At 50.8% G+C, this 14,895-nt stretch overlaps 1 non-coding gene across 1 annotated transcript; it reads left to right on the forward strand.

The window, feature by feature from the left end:
- Positions 1-214: 214 nt before the first annotated feature.
- Positions 215-287, forward strand: TRNAE-CUC. The gene has a single exon. It is a non-coding gene; the product is annotated as a tRNA-Glu (tRNA).
- The last annotated feature ends 14,608 nt before the right edge of the window (positions 288-14,895 follow it).

Genomic DNA, 14,895 nt, shown 5'->3' on the forward strand with positions numbered 1-14,895 from the left:
GATGTGAATCCAGTCCTCAGTCTGGCTCAGCCAATTCTACTCCAATCCATCAGCCACCCCAGCTGGTTTTCAGACCTGCAGTGAGAAAAAGAAGTCTTTATTGTCATATGCCTCATGAGATCACTTGTCATGCAGCATTATTGCAGCCATATCTAACTAATACACCAGGTGATTCTGGAGCACAGCCCCAGTTAAGAGCCACTGGCCTAGGGGCGCCTGGCTGGCTCAGTCGGTAGACCATGTGACTCTCAATCTCAGGGTTGTGAGTTTAAGCCTCACATTGGGCATGGAGTCTACTTTAAAAAAAAAAAAATAAAACCACTGGCCAAAAGGATGCTTAGCCCAGCATTCAAGGCCTTCATCAGTCAGTCTCCCATTTCCCTCTCCAGCCTTATCATCTCACTTCTTCTTCTGGACCTGTCAAGACTCTGAGTGCTAAAGCAGAATCTAACCTTGATTAATCCTAGCAGAGAAGGGATTCACAGGGAGCTGTAAAATCAGACTGGGAAAATAGGCAGGAAGCAAGAAATGTCAGGCAGCTGAGACCAGGGTCAGAAGACACATAGTTTAGAAACAACTGTTGAGAAACAGACCACCACTGGGTGCTAGATCCTTAGGCCACTGCTTGCAGGGTGGGACTCTCTGGCTCCCCAGGATTCTCTGAAAAGGAAAACATCCCATTGGCCCAACCATGCCTTGGCTATTTGAAGAGAAAGAACAGATATATGATTCCTGAAGAGGGTAGGGTTGGATGCTAGGGAGCCCAAATCCCCAACATCCCTTGAACCTTCATACTTTTTACAATTATGAACACTCCTGAACTTGTCCTAGAACATATAAGTGGCATGTGAATATTTCTCCATAAATATTAAAATATCCTAGAATATTCTAGAATATTCTTAAACATTCTTCTAGGCCATGAACGAACTCAGGCCCTTTTGATTCCAATTCAGTGAGTTCAGATCCTTTCTAGGGCAGCTCAAAATCTACCCCTTCCCTGAGGCCTCGCCCATCTCCAGGGGGGAAGTGGCATCCCTTTCCTCAGCACTCCGACACACGTGATCTGCCTGTCTTTTCTGATGCTGAGCAGCAACTGGAGTCATCAGTGAATCTGTGAGGCCCTCCCAGTGCTGAGACCAGTGCCTGGTGCCTGGTAGGGGCTTAGGAGACACTGGGAGGACCCCTGAGCAGGGTGGCCTTTTTGCCAACTGAGAAATTTCAGCCTGTCCCTATACCCTCAAAAGTAGAGCAGTGGGAATACCCATTGAGCTTGGGCTAGTATATATATGCAGCCTGGCCCAGCTTAGAGGCTGCTGGTGCAATGCCACAGGGCAAAGGACCTCTGGGGTCAAAACCCCTCGTTCCTCACGCTGGCACTTCAAATCACCACCTCCAGCTTTTGAGCTGAGCACATTGATTCTCTGATTTGGAAGTGCTTTGCAAGTTGGCAGCTCCAGGGGGCACATCCTGGAGCCAGAGTGGGTGAGCTCTGACCTAGAGAATGGAGGCTGCGGGGCCCACCCTGCCTTCTTCAACCCTGCCCCCCACTGCCTTAAAATCATGTCCAGCTTCAAGTCTCCTGGGCAAATATGAAAGAGCTGATGAGGACAGTGGGTCCGCCAATATCTCCTGGGACCCCTCTACTTGCCCCTGATGTGTGCTCTGACTCCCGACAGCCAGCACCTATGTCTCATGGTTGGCGAGCCACCTTCAGGTGCTGTGAGAACTCAGCCAACGCCCAGCAGAGTGAGGCCATCACTACCCCAGAGTATCCCATCACTACCCCATCACTATCCCTTCTCCTCTGCAACTCTGAGGCGAAACTCCTACATCTCCAGAGCCCCCACGTGGGACTGAGCCCCCATTACCCTCTGGGAGGTCTTTGCTTCCTGCCCTGTCCTGCTGGACATCACGTCACATCTTTGATATGAAAACCTTGTTTGCAGGATGGCACATCCTGGATACCTCATTCAGGCTTGACACGCCACCCTTTCTGGATACAACATCCTTCCTTTGCTTGTTACTGCAACCTCTGTTGATAGTCCAGCCTCACTTCATACCGCAGCCTTGCGTGGGGTCACATCCCTGCTTTGCTGGATATCACAGCCTCGACATCACCTCCTTGCGTGGGTATGCGTGCCCTAACTGATACTTTCTCTTCCTGGCCCCACTTTCCCATCTCCTACACATTCCTTCCTCTTGGGAGCTGCTCCTGGGAACCCAACCCAAGAAAGTAGAGAGGGAGGGACACCTGCAGCAATAAATGTAGCCACTGCTTACTGAGTGCTACTCTGCTTCAAGATCCTTCCATGCCTCATGTCTTTCATTATCTCAACAGCAGGGAATTTTCATCCCCATTTTACAGATGAAGAAATGGACTCTCAGAGAAGTTGAATAACCTTGCTCAAGGTTATACTGTTACTAAATGTCGGGCCAAGATTTTTCTCACTACTGTATGTACTGCCTCCCACTACACAGATGCTACCAATAAGGGCTAGACATGTATCTGTGAGTTAGAACTCACTTGTATCTGTGAGTGAGAACAAAAGCCGTAACCACATGGCATGACTGAATAAACACAGGTAATGACAGTGTCCGCCTACGGGGAGATGGGAGGTGCAATCGTGATGTGTTTCTCTCTCTCTCTCTTCGCCGCAAGTTTTGGTGACCTCAGACAGGGGTGGGCATGCAATCAGAATTTCTTTCCCCACACCTGGCCCTTGAACTTAGGGGTGGAAGTTGAATGCAACCGAAGTATAAGTGGAGAGATCCTTTGTTCTGACGTCCTGTGAGGTATAACCTCCAGACCCAACGGTTCGGTCCTCTCTCCTGTGCTCTATGGAAGATTCCAGTAGAAGCCCAAACGGCTCTGGTGAGTCAGAGCCTGGGGCTGCCACTTGTCAACAAGATGCCTCAAGCGATCTAGAAATACCTGGAGTGGTTGCAAGTGTCTAAAGTGGCCTTGCCTAAAAAATGTGAACCTGTTGGGTGTATAGGCCAATGAAACCCTTCATTGTGTGAGCAGGTTTGAGTGGGAATTTTGCCCCTGCTGCCAAAAGGACCTCCCGGGACCTCTAAGTGAGAAGGGAAGGAATGAGCCCTCCTCTGGATGTGGCTTCCGTCAGCTACATCTTTCCATTCGTTCCTCTCTTTGTGTGCTTACCTCCTGTCCCAGTGCCTTTCAAGGTCACACGGGAGAAGGAATTGGGAGGTGGGCTCAGGTACGGAGTCCGGGGGCAAGCAGGGGTGCGACCCAGCGGGGCCGAGCGCGGTGCTGCAGGGGCCTCTGGAACCGCCCCTGACTCACCCTGCGCCACTGGGTCAGATCCCCGCTCTCTGGGGCTCAGCTCCCCTTTACAGAACGAGGGTACTTCTCTAAGGTCCCTTCTAGATCTACCAGGGTCAGATGCTGGGGGCGCTCGTGAGGGCACACGGCCTACATGACGCCGACCGACTGACAAGGTGGGAAGCGGCACCAGGGCCAGGGCGCTGGGTCCGCGTAAGCCTCTCTGGACATTCTCCTGAGACCCCCTTTGCTTGTCGTGTTTTGTTTTTTGATGTTTGTTTTCGAGAGAGAAAGCGTGTGCGCGAGCAAGGTAGGGGCAGACAGAGGCGGGGACTGAGGATCCGAAGCAGGCTCCGCGCCGACAGCACAGAGCCGGTGACCGGCTCGTACTCACAAGCCACGGGACACAACCGGAGCCCGAGTGTGACGCTCACCTGACTGGGCTGCCGGACGCCCCTCCTGAGACTCCCTTCCAAGCGCGCAGGGCCCGTAGGGGCCACGGCTTGCCCTCCGCACAGCTCCCGCTCCCCCCCTGCACCACGCCCACCCTGGCGAAGCCGGCTGCCCCTGCCCCAGCATCTCGGTCCGAATTAGCTTCGGAAAGAGGCCGGCCACACAGCGAGGGCCTCCGTTTCCCGGCCTCCCTTGCGGCTGGGGTGGCCGTGGGGGCGGGGCCGTGAGCAGAGGAGGTGTGCGCCTGCGCTTCCCAGACACGGTGCCCAGATACCGCGTCAGCCGCGGGGGACGGGCAGAGAGCCGTCTGGGAGTAGTCGGGACCCCTGGCCCGCTGGCCGGAGCCCACGTGCCCTCCACTCTCAGACCGCTCCCCACCTTGGCGGTTCAAGAACGCGGAACAGCCTTCTGTCTCATCTAAGTCGCTATTCTTGGGGACACTATTCTTCCAGCAATTTGCCCTGTGCCCTGACGCCCCCGCCCCCTGTGCACACTAAATTCTCAGAGGCCTTGCCATCCAGGGCGGAGGAGATGGTTTCCACCTTGCAGGGAGGGAGGGAAAGAGGGAAGAAGGGAGGGAGGGAGGGAGGGAGGAAGGAAGGAAGGAAGGAAGGAAGGAAGGAAGGAAGGAAGGAAGGAAGGAAGGAAGGAAGGAAGGAAAGAGTCGGGGGTGGGAGGGAAAGGGACAGACAGCATTTATCGGACACTCCTGTTCCAGGTATTTGAAACTTTGAATTTTATCACCGGCAACAAATACTCTCCATTGTTTTCCTTGAAGTGACAGGCACGTTTCATTCACTGGCTGCCAGGACTCAGGTCGGAATAACTGTAATTTCTGTTAGTTTTCTTTTTTTTCCCCAAAGTAAACGCGGTGTTCAGTTAGGTCAGCTCACAACTCAAACTACCGCGCAAAGACTTCCCGTTAAGACAATCACGTATTTCAGTCTGTAGGAGGAACGCTGTCTGCATTTGGTGACGGGAAATATTAAAACGGCAATCTCCAAGGTCGAGAAATTAACGCATCAATGCATTTTCCCCACTTCAAGGGCATTCTTCAGTGATACTGTTTCTTTCTGTGTTGTTGTTTCCAATGTTTGTTTATTTTCAGAGAGAGAGCACTCTGAGCAGGGGAGGGGGAAAGAGAGAGGGAGGGAGAGAATCAAGCAGGTTCTGTGCTGGCGGCCCCATTTCGGGACTTGAACTCACAAACCGTGAGATCATGACCTGAGCCGAGATAGCGTCTGGCGCTTGACCAGCTGAGCCCCCCGGGCGACCCCCTGTGTTTTGTTACTGCATGGAGTGCACGGTGCTCCAGCATCAGCGAGTCTACCCACCGTGGCTCTTGCACCATCGGTGAGCAAAGGGCAAACAACAGCTCAGAATCATTAGGAAGAGAGTCCTGACCTTGCAGACGCCCTGAAAGGGACTCAGGGACCTCCGGGCACTCTCAGACAATGCTTGATACACACTGCCTTTTGCCATTCTGCTTTTTATATATACACATGCATGTAAACATAGGTGCACATGCGCACGCGCCCACACACTCAGCGTCGACCATTTGAGTTTTAAAAAGGGTATTTAAATATGAAAAAGAAGAAGGGCGTCATCTCAGAAGAAAGGAAAGTCCATTGAGCTGAATGCATTCGGATTATGAACAACCCCCTGCCTTGTCCTTCCTCCTCTGGTCTTGCCAAGGCGAGGGGGGTGGGGGGGGTTGCTGAGGTTTGGAATCTGCCTCCTGACACACCCCTTCCTGTCCAGATGAGAGAAATTAGGCCCTGAAGGGCATGGGCTGGGGGGGAGGGGGGCATAGTTAGGCAGGGTTCAAGGGAGCCAGACCCTGGCTTTGCCTTCAGACGGGGCTCCGACTGGAAGAGGAACACCTGCCCCCGACCCACCCACCCAGGAGAGCTGGGAGCAGAGCAGCCCCTCCTCCTGCCCCCCCTACCAACCTCCCTGGTAACTATGCATGGAAGTGGGCTGGGTCTGAAGCCAGTGGAGTTCTCATTCCCTTAATGAGGATCCTGGAGAATCGATTTTATTCTTCAGCTAGCTGACCCCACTCGGCCCCTGCCCAGTGCCTTTGCGCCCACCCTGCCACCTCACAATTAGGCATCCACCACCTGGGGTCCTTAGGTGGGAGCCACACGAGCTCACACACCTCCCTATGTGCACAGCACACCCCTATCTATCACACGCCCACAACTCACGCTCACTCTGTGGGTCTGTGACAAAGCAGGGTGTCGTGAAGGTCACCAACCACAGCGGCCTGGGCGGGATGGGGAGGCGGGAGCCAGGCGGTGTCAGCCACGAGGTGCGGGTAGCAGCGTCCCAGGACTCGTGTGAGGGAGACCAAGCACACTTGGAGGTGGGGAGCCTGAGCGGTGTGTGTGAGTGTGCGGCTTAGGGGGTACTAGGCGCTCTCAGCCAGGAGGGCAAGACTGGAACACAGCCAGATTGACCCCGGAAACCCCCCCGGGGCCCAAAGTGTGGTCATAGGTCGTTCTCCGTGCACAAGCCTTTCCCCCCCGGATGCCAAGCCTGTGGGCGTAGGGGTGGATGTCCCCCAACCCTTTGAGGAGCTGTCTTCCATGGGAGTGACTGTGAATTCTCTGTGTCACTTTGACTCGGCCGCAGAGTGCCCCGGACGTTTGGTCCAGCATCATCCTGGGAGTGTCTCTCGGGGTGTTTCTGGGTGATTCTCCTGAATCAGACTGCAGAAAGCAGATCGGCCCTCCCCCAAGGCCTCCGGGCATGCCTGCTGACCTTTGCCAACAAAGGAGCCTTAGGCACCCCCAGAAGGTTGTGAAGGGCTGGACCCTCTTTGCGTGCTTTGGGCCCCACTTGGATTTACATCCAGCAACGTGGTTGGCTTGGTATATGAGGCAGAGGGATGACCTCACGAGTCAAATTCAAAAGACTCAAAAGTCAGAGGGATTTTAAGTGAATGGCTGGCGGCTGGTGAGGGGAAAACTACGCGTGTGGCGCTCTGCAGTTTCCTTCGGCTGGTGGTCGGGATCAGCTCATCCTTGCTCAGGAGGGAACTGGCTCCCCCTTGCAGACCCGGTGACCTCCTCTGTTTTAGGAGCTAAATCCAGGTCCTGGTACAAGAGGACCTTGTCCCTCTCACTTGGAACCACCAGGAGGTGGGGAGCCTGCCGCCTCCTGGGAGTCCTCCTGTCTTCTTCAGATGGCACATCTCATGTCCCTGAAGACACAGGAACAAGGCTAATGTCCCCACGACATCTACTCGCTGGTGGATCAGAAGCAACTCACATCGAGGCACACCAGGTCAGTGGAAGCTGCCAATAAGAAACAGAAAAAAATAAAATAAAAGCTAAAGGACTTTTGTGTCAAGGCAGGAGCTGCCCTCAGGATGCCCTTGAGGCAGGAGGAGAGAGCGGGAGTGATAGAGCAGGGTGCTGGATGATGTGGTCAAGAAGGAAGAAGCCCCTATCATGGAGGTGGCCAAGTGTGGTCGGGGACAGACCAGGCTTTCTCAGACGAATGGAATCATCAGTTTGGAAGGGGAAAGAAACCACATCGAACCAAGGAACCAGAGATGGGGTCACGCTGATGGCAAGATCGTATAGCAGGTGACATCCCGGGGTTTGGGCACCCAGCCTGTTGCCTTCAAATACCCACAGCTCTGCTTACCAAATGTCCTCGAGCCAGCTACTTCCAGTCCACCCTCGGCCTCAACCTCCTCTTCGGAAAATGGAGATGACAATCACTTACCACCTCATCAGGACATGTAAGAATTCAAGGAGTTAATAAAGATACAGCCCGAGAAGCATGCCTTCTAAATACCTATTCCGGGCTGTCACCTTCAGTGTCATATCCTGAAGTGGCAACACAAGGGCTTCATTGGCCAGCAGGACCCACATTCCCAGCTTACTTAGCTTGCCTATAGAATATCATGCAACCCCTCTGAGCCTCAATTTCCTCATCATCTCGGAACCAAAATAACTGCCTGAGCCTTATTATGAAGAAAAATGGGATTATGGAAGTAGTTACTTCCTAAACTGTAAATGGCATCCTCTAGGATTGTGCAGTGCACAATCTAGGCAACCACACAGAGAAGCCCTGATGACGAACATAAAGCCATTGGTGTGTTGGGCCTCTGCATACACTTACACATCAAACCGTTAACTTTAGCTCAGTCTTTTCCATGCACCTTCCTCTGTCCTTATGGCGGATGTCAGCGCTGAGGAAGAATCGCCATCCCTAATCTGCAAGTGCCTCTGTCCTCAAGGAACAAAAGTTTCTAGCAAGAAAATAGCCCAAGCCCTGCTATATTGCAGAACCAAACGTCATGGATCAGGCTCCAGAGAGTGGGGCAACCCACAGCAGGATAAGGGGATCAAAGGCTGAGGCAGCAGGGGCTTCTTCCCCGTAGGAAGGCCTTGACTCACACACCTTGAATGAAGGAGGGTGGCCACCCCTGGGTGACGGTGGCAATGTCCGCAAAGGTGAGGAGGGCCGTGCTTCCAAAACCACGGTCCTGCCGTCTTCCCCCGTGGCCCTCCTATGTGCGCCCAGGGTGGGGGTGAGGGCGAAGGCTGGGAGAGGCTTGCGACCAGCCCTTTGTCCCGGCTCCTACACCAGTCGGTTAATCCACTTCAAATGGGGCAGCTCCGGGGGAATCCTGAGTGACACCATTTTTCTATTACCCTTCATTACCACCACTTAGATCTTTTATTTTATTACAAACATTCTTTAGCCCAGGCACAGGCTGATCTCCTAATTGGAGCTGCTGTTTGCACCCCCACCCAGATCAAAGCCTCCCTGTTTGTTTGTGGAGGACGGAGGATGAACCCTCTTGCCGGCCTTTGAACATGAAGGCCCCTTTGTCTTCTAGCTGAAGTCGTCCCAGGCCCCAGGCAGGGAGGAGGCTGGGGGAGGCAGTGTCTGTAGCCTGGCCAGAGGCTTGGACCAGAGCTTGAGTAGGGGGCAGCTTTGACAGCAAGGCCCTGAACCCCTTGCCTGCCTTGATGTGGGGGGTAGCCTCGGCGTGTGTCTTATTTGACCCCCATGGTGATGTCTGATATGAATACTAGTCCAAATATTAAACTTTTAAAAAAAATATACCAGATACTTAAGTACTTCTTAAAGAAATCAAGCCTTTTCCTTCTAATTTCTACTTAAAAATTAGATGGCCTGGCACTCCTGGGCTTCTATAGCTGAAATGAGATAACCAGTTTTCTGAAGGTTTTTCCTGATCGTTGGGGCGTAGGAGTCTTCAGCTCTTTTCAGGTACCTTACACACACCACACACACACACACACACACACACACACACACATACACACACACACACACTAACCTGTTGTCATAAACTGTTGATTCCCCTGAAGTTCCTTCTTGTATATCTCTGGGCTCATAGGAACGTCTGCCTTGCCGTTGGAGATGGTAGGGAGTGGTGGGGAAATAATTGTGCCCATTTTACAGATGAGAAAACTGAAGCCCTGTGGCATTCAAATAACCAGCCTGAGGTTACCTGGAGGTTAACGATAGACTCAAGAATCAAGAAGTACAAGACAAAGGGAATTAGCACTTACCTGTCCTCTTTCATTTTGATATTATGGTCGGTATAGCTATTTTGGAAGATAATGAGCCGCAAAGGTGCCTTCCTATACGTAGGGATGCCCGATGTGAGCACCAAAGGTCTATTATGTGCAAGGAGCAAGACTTTATCCACTCTTCACAAAAATCCTATGAGATGGGTGACAGTTTCTACATTTTACGATTGAGAAAACCAAGGCTTTGGGGGCTACAGAACGTGTTCGAGTTTACACAGTGGGGCCAACAGACTCCCCCCACCCCGATCTCCCTGGCTCAAAACCCTGCTAAGCAGCTTCATTCCCAGTGCATCATGAGCTGGGTAGTTACTTCTCAGAACCTTGGGTTTTCCTGTAGAACATGGGGGCCACCTGCTCAGAGGACACCTGTTCCTGCCTGCGGTTAGACTTCCCTCTCCTGACCACCATGCCCTCCCTTGAAACAGCCACTTGGACCAGTGGGGGACACCTGGCCCAAGCTGCGCCCATCAGATCATTCCTCCTGGGGAGTAGGGATTGGGATCTAGTCTGTTAAACTGCGCTGGGCCACAGGCAAGCTGGATGATGAAGTGTCCAAAAAGAAAGAAGGATGAAATTGATGTGCAGAGAGAAATAGACACAGAGGCCAGATGGTCCCAGAAGTCCAGTCCACCCCCAGCCCTTGCCCTTTGCCATCACCCTGTACCCTTCCTGTGGAGCACCATTTTATGTGGTGATATGAGAGATTATCCGTTCTTACAGCATATAATCCACAACGTAAATAGTAAAACGGGTCTGGGTTCTAATCCTGCCTTTGCCCCTGGCTGTGTGCTTTTAGACAAAGTGCTTTTTGTTAACGTCAGTCTCTCCTTTAGAAAGTGGGAGTAATAAATCCCTACCTCACAAGGCTTTGGGGAGATTCAAAATATGTAATGTACTTGGCGATGCTCGCCCAGAGTGCCCGATACAGTAGACCCTCAGCTCCTGGCTCGTGCTTTGATCACCCCTGCAGTCACTATTATTATTAAACAGTCAGTGACAGGGAGAACAAGCAGTAGTTTTAACCACCTCTTGACTATTCCACTTTGCAGGCTGTTTACAACCTGATTTTCATCATCTGCTGACTTCTTTCCACTGTGGGATTCTACATGCTTAGGAAAGACGGAATTATCGTAGGGGTGCCTGGGTGGCTCAGTCGGTTGAGCATCTGACTTTGGCTCAGGTCATGATCTCATGGTTCGTGAGTTCGAGCCTCGTGTTGGGCTCTGTGCTGACAGCTCAGAGCCTGGAGCCTGCTTTGGATTCTGTGTCTCCCTCTCTCTCTGACTCTGCCCTGCTCCTGCTCTGTCTCTCTCTGAATCTCAAAAATAAATGAACATTTAAAATAAAAAAAAAAGAAAAGAAAGACAGAATTATTTTATCTTTTTTAAGAAATTTTTTTTAATGTTTATTCATTTTTGAGAGAGAGAGAGAGAGACAGTATGAGCAGGGGAGGGGCAGAGAGAGAGGGAGACACAGAGTCTAAAGCAGGCTCCAGGCTATGAGCTGTCAGCACAGAGCCCAACGCGGGGCTCAAACTCATGAACTGTGAGATCATGACCTGAGCCGAGGTCAGACACTTAACCGACCGAGCCCCCCAGGCACCCCAGAATTATTTTACCTTTGGCCAAAACCCCTGCAATAGTGAAGGCAGAGGTGCTTACAGCTAAAATCATGGTCGGCGGCTATGAATTTTACTCCACGACCTCGATGTGTAAAATAAAGTCCTTATTTGGTTTTTCCAAAATCAAATTAAACAAGACTCCAAGCCCTGTCCCAGCAGCCTGACTGGACACGGGGTCCTGATCACTGCTGACGGGTCTCCACCCCACGGCAGAGCCGGACAACCCTGCAGGCCCCCCTGCCAGACAACCCCTCAGAGCACCCCCCCCCAAGGCTGTATCTCTGATGCCTCGAGCCTCGCCTGGGCATGGCACCTGGTGAAGACCAGGGCCTCAGTCCCACCAGGCTGAGATGTAGCCATTTCACTCAGAGGGTCAACCACAGCCGTCTCCCCCAGTTCTGTCTGTTAGGGACCCAAGAATCCTATACATCCCTTTTCTTCTCATTACTTCCTCTCCCTAAATCAACCTCCCCCACTCAGAATCACTCTCCTCTCTCTCCATCCCTCTAGAATGATCTAGAACAGTGGTGCCCAAAGCATGCTTCTGGACCAGGAGCACCTGCATCACCTGAGAATTTGTTAGAAATGCAATTTCTTGGCGCTTGGCAATCCATGTTTTGTTGCTGTTGTTGTTTATTTTGAGAGAGAGCGAGCAGGAGAAAGGCAGAGACAGAGGGAGAAAGAGACTCCCAAGCAGGCTCTGAGATGTCAGCATAGAGCCCAACCAGGGGCTTGAACTCATGAACCGTGAGATCATAACCTGAACTGAAATCAAAAGTCAGATGCTCAGCCGACTGAGCCACCCAGGCCCCCTGGCAATTCGTGTTTTAACAAGCCTTCCAAGAGATTCTAGCAAATGCTAAAGTTTGAGAACCCCTCGTCCTGTATAATCCTCACGATGAATTTATAAGTTTAGAACTGAAGGTCCAGGGGCACCTGGGTGGCTTAGTCGGTTAAGTGTCTGACTTTCGCTTAGGTCATGATATCGCGGTTCGTGGGTTCGAGCCCCGCGTCGGGCTCTGTGCTGACTGCCAATCTGTGACTCCCTCTCTCTCTGACCCTCCCTTGCTCATGCTGTCTCTCTCTCTCTCTCCTAGAAATAAATAAAACATTTAAAAAAAAAAAACTTTAAAAAAAATAAAAAATAAAACCGAAGGTCCAGAAGGTAGGGTGTCTTGAGACAACTTCAGGTCCTGGTACATGCAACATAGCATCCTCCCACGTGGGGAGCAAACAATAAACACCTGAGTCCTGGGCTAGGGAGACAAAGGCTGGCATGTATGGCAGTGTGGGTTGTGCACTGCACAACTCCAGGGGGCACCAGCCACATAAACTACCATGGGAATGAACCACCCGGTGGCCAGGTCGGGGAACATCAAGGATCCAAGGAGCATAAGGAGGGGGTCTTGTGGTCTTTTGAAAAAGTGGGTTTGGGGAGTTCAATCTCAGACAAGAGGTCATTCGGAAGATGGGAAGAAAAACAGTGCAAAACATGAAGTCAGCCCTAGGGGGCGCTGTCTATGTGGCCAACCCACTTCACAGGACACACATTAAACACATTTATCAGAGGGTCTCAAACTCCACTGCCGCAGCTTGCCTAGGCTGGCACATAAACGGACAGGAGGCCAGAGCCAGAGCCGGTATAAAGCTGCAGGCGCAACCCTGTCTCAGCCACAGCGGTCACGTGGATCCTGGGCTCAGCCTTGTCAGGTCTTCCAAATTTTTTTTAAACCAGAAATCCAACGTTGACATAAAATCTCGTGGAATCTCTTTAAATATTATAAACAGATTCTGATTTTTAAAAAACCACTTTATATTGTATCCAGAATATATAAATTACTCTCAAAGTCTAATTAAAAACAAACTAAACCAAAGATTTGGACACATCACCAAAGAAGATATACAGATGGCAAACAAGCACATGAAGCGATGTTCAACATCATGAGTCATTAGGGAAATGCAAATTAAAACCAGGCTAAGATAACACCATGCACCTATTAGCATAGCTAAATTCTTAAAAAGAAAGAAAAAGAAAAAAAAAAAACAAAAAACTGACAATATCAAGTGCTGACAAATATGCAGGGCAACGAGAACTGTCTTGCCTCGCTACTGGATTTGAATACAAAAGAGTACCGCTCCGTTGCAAGCAGTTTGACAGTTTCTTATAAAGTGAAACATACATTCAACTTCGCAGCCCAGCAACCCCCACTCCTTGGTATTACTCCAGAGAAATAAAACTTTACGTTCTGGGCACCCAGGTGGCTCAGATGGGTACATGGCCAACTGTTGGTTTCAGCTCAGGGCACGGTCTCAGAGTTTGCACGATCTCACAGTTCGAGGTTTCGAGCCCCGCGTCAGGCTCACTCTCTGTCTCTCTGTCAAAGAACTCACTCTCTGTCTCTCTGTTAAAGATAAATAAATAAACATTTTTAAAAAATCTATGTTCACGGCACCTGGGTGGCTCAGTTGGCTGATTTTGGCTCAGGTCATGATCTCACTGTTCGTGAGTCGGAGCCCCACATCCGGCTGTATGCTGCCAGCAGGGAACCTGCTTGGGGTCCTCTTTCTCTCCCTCTCTGTTGCCCCTCCCCCACTCACTCACATACACTCTCTCTCTCTCTCTTAAAAATTAATGAGCTTAAAAAAACCCATGTCCACACAAAAATCTGTAAGTGTGTGTTTATGACAGCTTTATTTGTAATCACCAAAAACTAGAACTAATCCACGTGTTCCGTCAACCAGGTAACGGATAAACAAATCGTGATAAATCCAGTGTAATGGAACACTGATCAGCAATAAAAGGATAAACCACCTACATGTGCAACAAAACTCCTGAATCTCATATGCGTTCTGCTAAGTTCCAGAGCACTGAATCAAAAGACACCTTAGTGTAAGGTTCCATTTCTATGACATTCTGGAAAAGGCAAAACTATAAGGACAGAACACAGATCGGGGATTGCCAGGGGCTGGAGATGTGGGCAGGGAGAGACTGAGAAGGCATTTGGGGATATTGAGGGGGAGTGATGGAGATGATCTCTGTGTTCCTTGTGGTGACGGTTTGACAAAGCTCACCAAACTGAATACCAAAAAGGGTGAATTTTACTATAGAGAAGTTATACAATAAAATTATACCCTATGAGGGGTGCCTGGGTGGCTTAGTCGGTTAAGCATCTGACTTTCGCTTAGGTCATGATCTCACGGTTCATGGGTTCGAGCCCCGCATCGGGCTCTGTGCTGACTGCCAGCTCAGAGCCTGGAGCCTATTTCGGTCTGTGACTCCCTCTCTCTCTGACCCTCCCCCCACTCTTAGAAATAAATAAAACATTAAAAAAAAATTATACCTTATGAAAAAGTATACCTTAATAAAACATGAAAAATAAAATAAAAATCACTCTGTGGGCCAAACAAAGCAGCACTAGGAGTGGAATCCAGCCCATGGCCGGCTGGCCCAGGGCATCACGGAGGATACAAGAAGGTTTGGAGCCCCAGCCCCTGTCCTCAGGGGGCAGAACTGCAGAGGCCAGACCTTAAACCTCAGGGACAGAACTTTGTCCTGTTTTCTACCTGGGGTTATGTGTAAAAGATGTCAAAAAAGACTTCCTTGGGGCACCTGGGTGGCTCAGTCCGTTAAGTGTCCTACTTCGGCTCAGGTCATGATCTCATAGTTCGTGGGTTCAAGCCCCACATCGGGCTCTGTGCTGACAGCTCAGAGCCTGGAGGCTGCTTCGGATTTTGTCTCCTTCTCTCTGTGCCCCTCCCCTGCTTGGGCTGTCTCACTCTGTCTCTCATAAATAAATAAATGTAAAAATAATTTTTTAAAAAAAGACTTCCTTACCTAAAAAGTTTTTGGAAACTATCAGTGTCGTGGAAACTTAGATGCACCGAAGTATAAAGACGCCAGTGTAAGCCCACCTCTGCCTCTTATCTACTGCGTGTCCTGGGGTCCCTCCCGG

Source organism: Hyaena hyaena, unplaced genomic scaffold (assembly GCF_003009895.1).
Source record: "Hyaena hyaena isolate Hyena2069 unplaced genomic scaffold, ASM300989v1 scaffold_7, whole genome shotgun sequence".
Taxonomy (NCBI): Eukaryota; Metazoa; Chordata; class Mammalia; order Carnivora; family Hyaenidae; genus Hyaena; species Hyaena hyaena.